Source organism: Scylla paramamosain, chromosome 20, assembly GCF_035594125.1.
Source record: "Scylla paramamosain isolate STU-SP2022 chromosome 20, ASM3559412v1, whole genome shotgun sequence".
NCBI classification, from domain to species: Eukaryota; Metazoa; Arthropoda; class Malacostraca; order Decapoda; family Portunidae; genus Scylla; species Scylla paramamosain.
Genome location: NC_087170.1, coordinates 6,576,256 through 6,586,118, shown reverse-complemented (window position 1 = coordinate 6,586,118; position 9,863 = coordinate 6,576,256). Strand labels below are relative to the sequence as shown.

General features: G+C 34.9%; 1 long non-coding RNA gene across 1 annotated transcript; it reads right to left on the bottom strand.

Moving 5' to 3' along the window:
* Nucleotides 1–566: 566 nt before the first annotated feature.
* LOC135110200 (uncharacterized) lies at nt 567–6,348 on the bottom strand. Its single transcript, XR_010273150.1, has 3 exons — nt 6,194–6,348; nt 4,105–4,211; nt 567–1,038 (listed from the first exon to the last, which is right to left on the bottom strand). It is a non-coding gene; the product is annotated as an uncharacterized LOC135110200 (long non-coding RNA).
* Between the last annotated feature and the right edge of the window lie 3,515 nt (nt 6,349–9,863).

The following is a 9,863-nucleotide window of genomic DNA, read 5'->3' as shown; positions in this document are numbered from 1 at the left end:
CTGCTCTAAAAATTTCACTATCCAGCATTTCCTGCATGTTTTCCTGGGTGAAGACAGTTAAAAAATACTTCTTCAGAATTTTACTAATCTACTCCCCAGAACTAACCAGCAACCTCAATCCTCACCAAACTTGTAGAACAATCAAGCACTTTCATTCATTGATGATACAAAATTCATTTCTTGGATTGGAATTTAGACTATCAGTTGTCAACTGGTTTTAAAGTGAACCCTAACTTTCATTATGAAATCAGAAGCATCTGAGATCACTGTAGCACAATGGTGATAAGGCAGCATAGTGAAAACTGTGATGACAAAATGATTATGCTTATGAAGTGGTTAGTCTAGAAATAGTTCTGATATAAATTATAAAACTTGTGGCATGCAGTGAAGCAGAATTTATAGAGAAAGGGTGTCAGTTCTTTCCTTCCAAGCACAAAGTTTGTCTCTCATCAGTGGTATTACACATTACCAACAAATAGAAACAAAAGTGTTCAAAATTGTTATTTCTGACTCAAATCACTCCAATATGCCATTCAAAAATGGTGAAAAAAAATTGAAAGAATGTACAGATTTATAAATGCTTATCAAAGCTTTAATTATGCTTCATTCTGTCTCTCAAATCTCTAATATTAGAGTTACTAGTTTTAAAAGATTGGACTCCCAACTTTTTTTTACAAGGCCCATGGATCTCATTTGGAGGAAAGTAGAGACAAGGATTTAATATGGTATACATTCACATTTGGAATCATTCCATCACATCTCAACCTCCAGGCTAGATATACAGAAGATGGTATAACTATTAATCATATGACCTTAATCATGTAAGATTAAAATGGAAATTAAAAAAGCTCTTCCCTGGCAGGCAGTGAGGTTAAAAAAGCTTTTCTCTGGCAGGTGGTGAGCTACAGCTACCTGGCTGCACCTCAAGGCCAAAGCCACTCCAAAGATGTGGTCTATGGGTCTGGTGCAGCAGCCAAGCCTCCTTCCTCTGGCCACAGCTTCTCTGCCAGATCTCCAACTCTTAGCCAGACACTTTGACTGGAAATTCAGAAATCTGGTCATACAGCAGCTCCTGGCCATGCCTCAGACCATACTCACCTCAGCACTACACCACCTGTTATTACTGCCTTTGAGTCCTCAAAATTATCTCACATTTCCCCTTCCCCATTAGTCCATTCCTCATCATTCTCTGCACCATCACCTTTTTTCTCCTCATCCTTCTCACCTTCTGCTCACTCATCATCTCCCCCACAACCATCACTCCCTCCTGCCTCTCCATTTACTCATCCTGAAGCCATATTTGCCATGCACCAAACTTCTGCCACAGTTCACCCTGCTGATCCCAGCCAATTTATCATCAAGGACTCCACTTTCCAGGTTAGTAGGTATTTGTGATTTCTCTCTCTCTCTCTCTCTCTCTCTCTCTCTCTCTCTCTCTCTCTCTCTCTCTCTCTCTCTCTCTCTCTCTCTCTCTCTCTCTCTCTCTCTCTCTCTCTCTCTCTCTCTCTCTCTCTCTCATTAAAAATGGTAATTTAGATTTGGGTCAATCTGTGAAAATACAAATAAGAAACAAATGCAAACACACACAAATGTACAAATTTGATTTTGGCTACCTTCTGTTCATTCATCTCCCTTTCCCCTTGTTTCTCCACCTTTTTTATTGTTTGTTTGAGAGAGAGAGAGAGAGAGAGAGAGAGAGAGAGAGAGAGAGAGAGAGAGAGAGAGAGAGAGAGAGAGAGAGAGAGAGAGAGAGAGAGAGAGAGAGAGAGAGAGAGAGAGAGAGAGAGAGAGAGAGAGAGAGAGAGAGAGAGAGAGAGAGAGAGAGAGAGAAAATTGCCTCAGACCAGGGTATTTCCACTTGTATAGTCTTAAAACAGGCCATAGCCATTTTCTTCCATGTCCTGTCCTTTTTCTTATTTGCTTCTACACACCTGCCATTATACCGTTCTTGTTTCCCAATTTTCATTTTATAACCGTACAAACTGTTGCATCCTCTCTCTATACTTGCTCAAAAATATCTCATATTTTTCTTGCACTACTTTACCTTCAAATTGCTCTTTCCATTTAATTTTTCAATAAAACTTACTAAGCTCTGCAAAGTTTGCCTTAGCATAGTTCTGTCTCCAATTTCTGTATTGTTCTTTCCTGTGCAACACTGTTTCCTCCTGTAGTAGTATCTCTATTGTCACATGATCACTTCTTCCCATTGAACTCAGACAATGTATACTTGGTCTACTTTCTGGGGTTTTCATAAACATTAAATCCAGCTGTGATGGTTCTTCTTCTCTTCTACATCTTATAGGCTCATTCACCCACTGTCTCGTATTCATCATCATGGTTTGCATAAGTTCTTCACTCCATGACCCAACATTTTCTGTTACTTCCATCTCCTCTCAGTTAATTCTTTTAGTGTTGAAGTCACCTACTAAGAGTACTTTGTTACCTTTCCTTATCATTTCCTCCATACTATTTTTTTGTTTCTAGTTGCATACTTTTGAATTTATTAGTCTACCATGCATTAGTTTTTGGTGGTATGTATTTCACAATGATTTTCCTTTTTTCACATCTTTTGATCTTAATCACAACACTCATTGTTTCTACCATTCCATCACCATATTCCACTTCCTCAACAACAATATCCTTTTCTTACCAATATCATCACTTCTCTTCCCTTTCCTTTTCTGTCCCTCTTCCATGTACTGTATCCTTCCTTTGCAAATCCCAATTTTATTTCCTCTTCTAGTTTGGTTCCTGTTAAACATACCACATCTGGTTTATTGTTCTTTAAATAGTCTTCAAGTTCCAGTAGGCTGGACACCAAACCATCTACATTAGTATACATAATCTTTAAACTTCTGTTTGGTGGTCTTGTGTGGCATCTTTGTGCCACCATTTCCTCACTTTCATGTCCACAACTTTCCTGTGTTCTCTATTCATTTTTTGACTTTTAGTTTACTTCTCTATTCTTCGTTCATGTCTCTTTTTATCCATATTTCCTTCAATCCTTTTGCTTTTGCCAATTTTCCTGTTCTTTGCAAGACATGTTCTGCTGCTGTTTGTGACATGATTCTTGTTTTACATTGGCTTTGTTCTATTTTTGTCATACTTTCCGATCCTGTAAACCTCTTCAATTTGTTCGACTCTCCCCTCTCCTTCCTCTGCCACTTCTGCTATAATTTCCTTAGTTCTTTTCACTTCTTTCTCTCTAGCTGTTTTCATGGGTAGGTTCTTTTCCTTGACCCCAAATACCACCATACACATCTTTCTCTGTACTGTGTCTCTCACAAGATTACTTTTTTCCTTTATTATTTTAATCACTTGCTTTTCCATATCCTTGTTGTTTCTGTTGCTGTTGCCTTGTTATGTCCTCCATGTCCACCTTTTGCTGTTCTCTCTCTTTCCAACCTTTGACTTCCTCTGTAACTAACTCTCACTCCTCCAACCCTAACCTCTCTTGCAAAGTTTTCTTTAATTCTTCATTCTCTTTCTTGAGTTTCTTAATCTCTTCACAGTATTTCTTATTTAAGTCCACTATTTTTGTCACCTCTTCTCAGTTCTTTGTTTTCTTTTTCCCTTTCCATCTCTATTATATCATTGGATATCTTTTTTACATTGTCGCCACCCACTTCTGTTTCTTCCTTCCATGCCTTTATCATCGCTGTTAAGCTTCTTGTATTTTCACATTTTCTTCTTTAGTTATCCACATTCATGTATTTGTATGAGTTACATTGAGATCCTCTTCCTTGAAGCCCTCAAAAATACCTGTATGTGTGTGTGTGTTAACCTAGTTGATTACACTTATCTAGTTGTGACATACAGAAAAATACTGTTCCATCATTACAGTGCATGTGTCAAGGCTGAAGGAAGGACTTGGATAGTGAATGTGATAGTGTGGGTGATTGGGCCACTCAGGAAAAATTATACGATCAATCATACAAAAGTGTGATGCATGCTTCAAGTGCCAATGAAGAGCATTATGAAGTCAAGGATATATATATATATATATATATATATATATATATATATATATATATATATATATATATATATATATATATATATATATATATATATATATATATATATATATATATATACACACACATTGTATAGGTCTTCTTGATAGCTTGTTTTGCAGGGAAACTCCAGTTTCCTTCAACTTTATTCTTTCGTCAGTTGCTGTTTTGCCTATTTCTGCAGGCAGCTTCAAGCTAGAAAAAACAATAAAATACTATGTAAAAGTTGTATCAAATTCACATCATATGACACTACACACAAAAAACAAAACACTACAAGCACCAAGATTATAAACTGGATTGACAGAAAACAATAAGTATCCACACACATCTTGCCTGTATGGCAATGAGAGAAGGACTGAAAAAGTTGGGTTCCTAACACTATGATAATGGTATTGGAACGGGCCTCCGAAATATTATCTTACAATATGTGATTGACTTGATGTTAAGTTATTATTCAGTACTGGGTTTATGTGTTTAATATATATTGCCTCTAATAATTTTGTATCCATATTGGACTCTGTCTTGTGTAGTATTCTAAAAACTTTGTCACAAAAAGGGATGATCATGTTCATGTGAATGGGGACTTATTGCTGAAAATGATGGAACAGCTGGTTGATTATTAGTTCAAGGAGAAATACCTTTATGTTCAGCAATTCTATGTGCAAGGTTATGTCTAGTCTCATAAAGTTTGGTGGCATCCCTACTTCCTTGATGCCATTTTCCTATCGTTCTATGCCAATAGAATGGAATACATCTACAACAAATAAGAGATAGCATATATCAGCGTTCCCTCACATATTCATGGTTTTGCATATTTGCAGAGTTTTCCCTAACCTAACCTAACTAATGGGGAGTTTTCAGAGTTGCCAGGTGTCACCACCAGCTCAGTCTTTCAGTCCAAAGAGCCCAAATTATTCTTTCAGTTATAAATTACAGTAACCCAAGATATAACGAACACATATGGGGGGAGAGTGGATCACTTGAGATGAAAATTTCCTATATATGTGTAGAGAGAGAGAGAGAGAGAGAGAGAGAGAGAGAGAGAGAGAGAGAGAGAGAGAGAGAGAGAGAGAGAGAGAGAGAGAGAGAGAGAGAGAGAGAGAGAGAGGTAGGAGACAGCAGCCTTAAATAGGTTGTTATACCTGAAATTTGGTAAATAGAAGTTCATTATATCAAGGGTTTATTGTACATATCAACTTATTCCCCTTTTATTATATAGTGCACTGTATTTTAATTAAAATATCATGTACTATACATATAATAACTGTTTTTTATTGTCTTAAAGTGAATTGCTTAGTAAATGTGAGATGCATAGTTTAAGGTTTAAACTATAAATATAGGTAGTTCTGATCCTTATAAGAATGGTTTCCCATATTCACAGATTTTAATTATTTGCAGGAGGCTCTGGAATGTAACTCCCACAGATGGCAGGGAAACACTGCATATCTTCCCTCCCACAACAGCGATGCACTTAATGAATTGGGCCGAGATAATTAGTGAAAGCTTTCTGTGTTAAAGAGATGCAGCTAGTGAGCCAATATATATACTGATCGTTCATTTAATCCTTTATGTCATAAAACTTCTCTGAAAAAATCTAGTGAATAATTTTTCCTCTATCACTGCACTGTCCTTGATCTAAATTACATATTAAAACTACACATGATAGTGTAATGATCAGTATGCTTGGCTCACAAACCACATATATATATATATATATATATATATATATATATATATATATATATATATATATATATATATATATATATATATATATATATATATATATATATATATATATATATATATATATATATGCTTGGCCTTGTCTCCAAACTCTCCCCCATAGAGAGACTGTATTAACCTGCAGAAATAAAGCTATCATTCAGGGAAACTGGTTTGTTTGCCAAACAAACATTACATTGCTGAATATTCTGTGGCACCAAATGCTTTGTCAGGAATTGTGGCAATGATATTTCAATCCTTGTCTTTGCATCCTACAATTTGTATGCTGAACATAAACCTTATCAACAAGTTTCTTGAGCTTCATATACTTTTATACATATTACACAAAGTCCATGATAACTGAAAAAACTATGCAAATAATGCAATGTAGCAGTAGCATCAAGGTAACACCAGTCTGCTACTAGTACTGCTGCTATCCACCTTCTGACCTGCTCAGATGAAGCAGAAGCATTGTCCTCTTCAAAAGAATCCTCAGCCACCACACCAGACCGCTCATTGTTGTGGTAGTGTTGGGAGTAGAAGTTGGGGTAGTGGACAGGAGGAATGACACTGCCCTCACTCTGTGTTGAAAATATATGCTGCCATAAGATGGAGAAAATACTGAATCTGATACTGAAAGAAATAAAGAACAAAATTGTTTACAAAAATTTTATCATAATTGTTTATAATATCAAGCAAATCTACAGAACATAGGACAACTCTACAACAAGCAGGCTCCAGGCTCCAGGCTGGCAAGCTTGAATAGTCTACACATCATATAAACTTTTGACTGAATAAAGATTCAGATGGATCCATGCTATTTTACAGGTTTTAAGCTTTTAACAATGATACAAGTTCCCCATCAAAGGAACAACAAACTAAAGTCAAGTATGCGATCTCCTTCACTTTGTGTGCCTTCTTGTTTCAGTAAAATAATGCTCAGCTTCATTTATCCAATTTTCATGGTCTAAACGAAACCTTTCTTATCAAAGATAATATAAGTTGTGGGATTTAGTTCACAATCAAATCAACATTTCTCTATTTTACCTACATCTGACATCTCTATTTATATGAATTTTTCAACAGCTACCCACCAACCAAGAGAAGAGTGCTGTGGAGATCTCCATCACCCACAATAAGTCCCTGAAATGCCTAAATAAACTTGGGATTCATGTCAAAAAAAAACAAAACTCACTGGGACATAGTACACATTTGCAAGAGTCCAAGGCAAGACTATCCCACCATCTGTGTACCATGGAGTGTTCCCAACAACTGGAGTTACCCACAACTGAGCTGCACTTGGTGCCAATAACCACTCATTCTCAGATATCCAACTCCTAAACAAATCAATGCTGCAGCTGATTACCACTAGGACAATACTTAGTAAAAATTAACAAAGGTGTGGAGTTCCTCAGTCTATTACCATTACTGGGTAGGATACAGATGGAGAAATAGTAAAAAAGATAGTTCAGTATTTGGTACAGTAGAGAACACTAACCCTCACCTATAGAAAGAGATCAGCCATCAATACTTTCAAAGGAATAATTTCATCACTTTTACGAAGAACTTGCCTTTAAGTATTTTTTAACCCCTTGTATACCAAACCGCTAAAACGCATGCAAAACAAACTTTATGGAGAAACAGAATAACATTACCAAAAACATGTATTTTGAGTGTTTTTGATCATGTGATCTATAAAAACGCTTAAGTACATGCAAAGAACATTATGTTTGGGAAACAAAAGGACATTACGAGAAACGTGTATTATGAGTGTTTTTATAAGTTCCTTAAGTACCAAAAAGCTAAAACCCACAAATAACACTCTTTATTTAGACAATAAGAAATAAAAAAATAAAATAAATAGGATTTTTTTTTTTTTGTTATTCATCTTCATAGGTACCGAGATGCCAAAATTCTGGGAAAATTCAGGGCAATTATGTGATAAGAGAATATTATCAAAAAAGTTAATTTCAGCTTTTTTTTTTTTCGGACTGTTAAGTACTAAACGCTAAAGTGCATGCAAAGCCTCCAATATGAGGAAATTAAACGACCTTACCAGAAATCTGTGTTTTGTGTGTTTTTAAGCATGTTAGGCACCAAAACGATATATAATAAGGAACTCACTCTATATGGGAATCCAAAATAAAGTTACTGAAAACGTGTCTTCTCAGTGTTTTACGTAGAAAAACGTTAAAACGGATGCAAACCAACCAATATTAAGAAATAGAAAAACGTTACCAAAAAGGTATATTTTGAGTATTTTTGAGCTTTTTACCTACAAAAACGCGAAAATTGATGCAAAGCACTCTATATTGGGAAACAAAAGGACATTGCAAGAAAAGTGTATAATGAGTGTTTTATAGTTCAAAAGAACCACAAAGCAAACAACGCAAAAACTCGTCTATATGGAAAGTTAATTTAAGCTTTTTTTTTTCGGACTGTTATGTACCAAACCCTAAAGTGCATGCAAAGCCTCCAATATGAGGAAATTAAACGACCTTACCAGAAACCTGTGTTTTGTGTGTTTTTTAGCATGTTAGGCACTAAAACGATAAATAATAAGGAACTCACTCTATATGGGAATCCAAAACAAAGTTACTGAAAACGTGTCTTCTCAGTGTTTTACGTAGAAAAACGTTAAAACGGATGCAAACCAACCAATATCAAGAAATAGAAAAACGTTACCAAAAAGGTATATTTTGAGTGTTTTTGAGCTTTTTACCTACAAAAACGCGAAATCTTGATGCAAAGCACTCTATATTGGGAAACAAAAGGACATTGCAAGAAAAGTTTATAATGAGTGTTTTATAGTTCAAAAGAACCACAAAGCAAACAACACAAAAACTCGTGTATATGGAGAGATTTCTTAGATACCAAAATGCTGAAACTCATGAATAACACTCTTAATTGAAAAACAGAACAACCTTACTAAATGTGTGTATTTTGAGTGCTTTTCACATTCTTAGTTACCAAAAACCCCAAATTACATGCGAAAATAGCTTTGTGGGGAAAAAAAAAATGACTTTACCAGAAAAGTGTCTTTTGAGTGTTTTTCAACGTGATAGGTAATAAAGCACTCAAAAGCAGGACAATCACATTACATTGGAATAAAACCATTTTTTACCAAGAACTTGCCTTTAAGTGTTTTTGAGCTCCTTATATACAAAACTGCTAAAACGCATGCAAAACACACTTTATGGAGAAACAGAATAACATTACCAAAACCTTGCATTTTGAGTGTTTTTGATCATGTTATCTATAAAAACGCTTAAATACATGCAAAGAACCTTATGTTTGGGAAACGAAAGGACATTACGAGAAACGTGTATTATGAGTGTTTTTAAGTTCCTTAAGTACCAAAAAGGTAAATCCCACAAATAACACTCTTTATTGAGAAAAAATAAATAATAGTTCTTTTGAACTATAAAACACTCATTATACACTTTTCTTGCAATGTCCTTTTGTTTTAAAATATAGAGTGCTTTGTATCAATTTTTGCGTTTTTTTGTAGGTAACAAGCTCAAAAACACTCAAAATATACCTTTTTAGTAACGTTTTTCTATTTCTTGATATTGGTTGCTTTGCATCCGTTTTAGCGTTTTTTCTGTGTAAAACACTGAGAAGACACGTTTTCAGTAAATTTGTTTTAGATTCCCATATAGAGTGAGTTCCTTATTATTTATCGTTTTGGTGCCTAACATGCTAAAAAACACTCAAAACAGATTTCTGGTAAGGTCGTTTAATTTCCTCATATAGGAGGCTTTGCATGCACTTTAGGGTTTGGTAAATAACAGTCCGAAAAAAAGTTGAAATTAACTTTTTTGATAATATTGTTTTATCATATGATTGCCCTGAATTTCCCCAGAATTTTGGCATGTCGGTACCTATGAAGATGAATAAAAAAAAAAAAAAAAAAGAAAATTCCTATTTTTTAAAATTTTTAATCTTTTTTTTATATTTTCTAAATAAAGAGTGTTATTTGTGGGTTTTAGCCTTTTGGTACTTAAGGAACTTAAAAAACACTCATAATACACGTTTCTCGTTATGTCCTTTTGTTTCCCAAACATAATGTTCTTTGCATGTATTTAAGCGTTTTTATAGATAACATGATGAAAAACT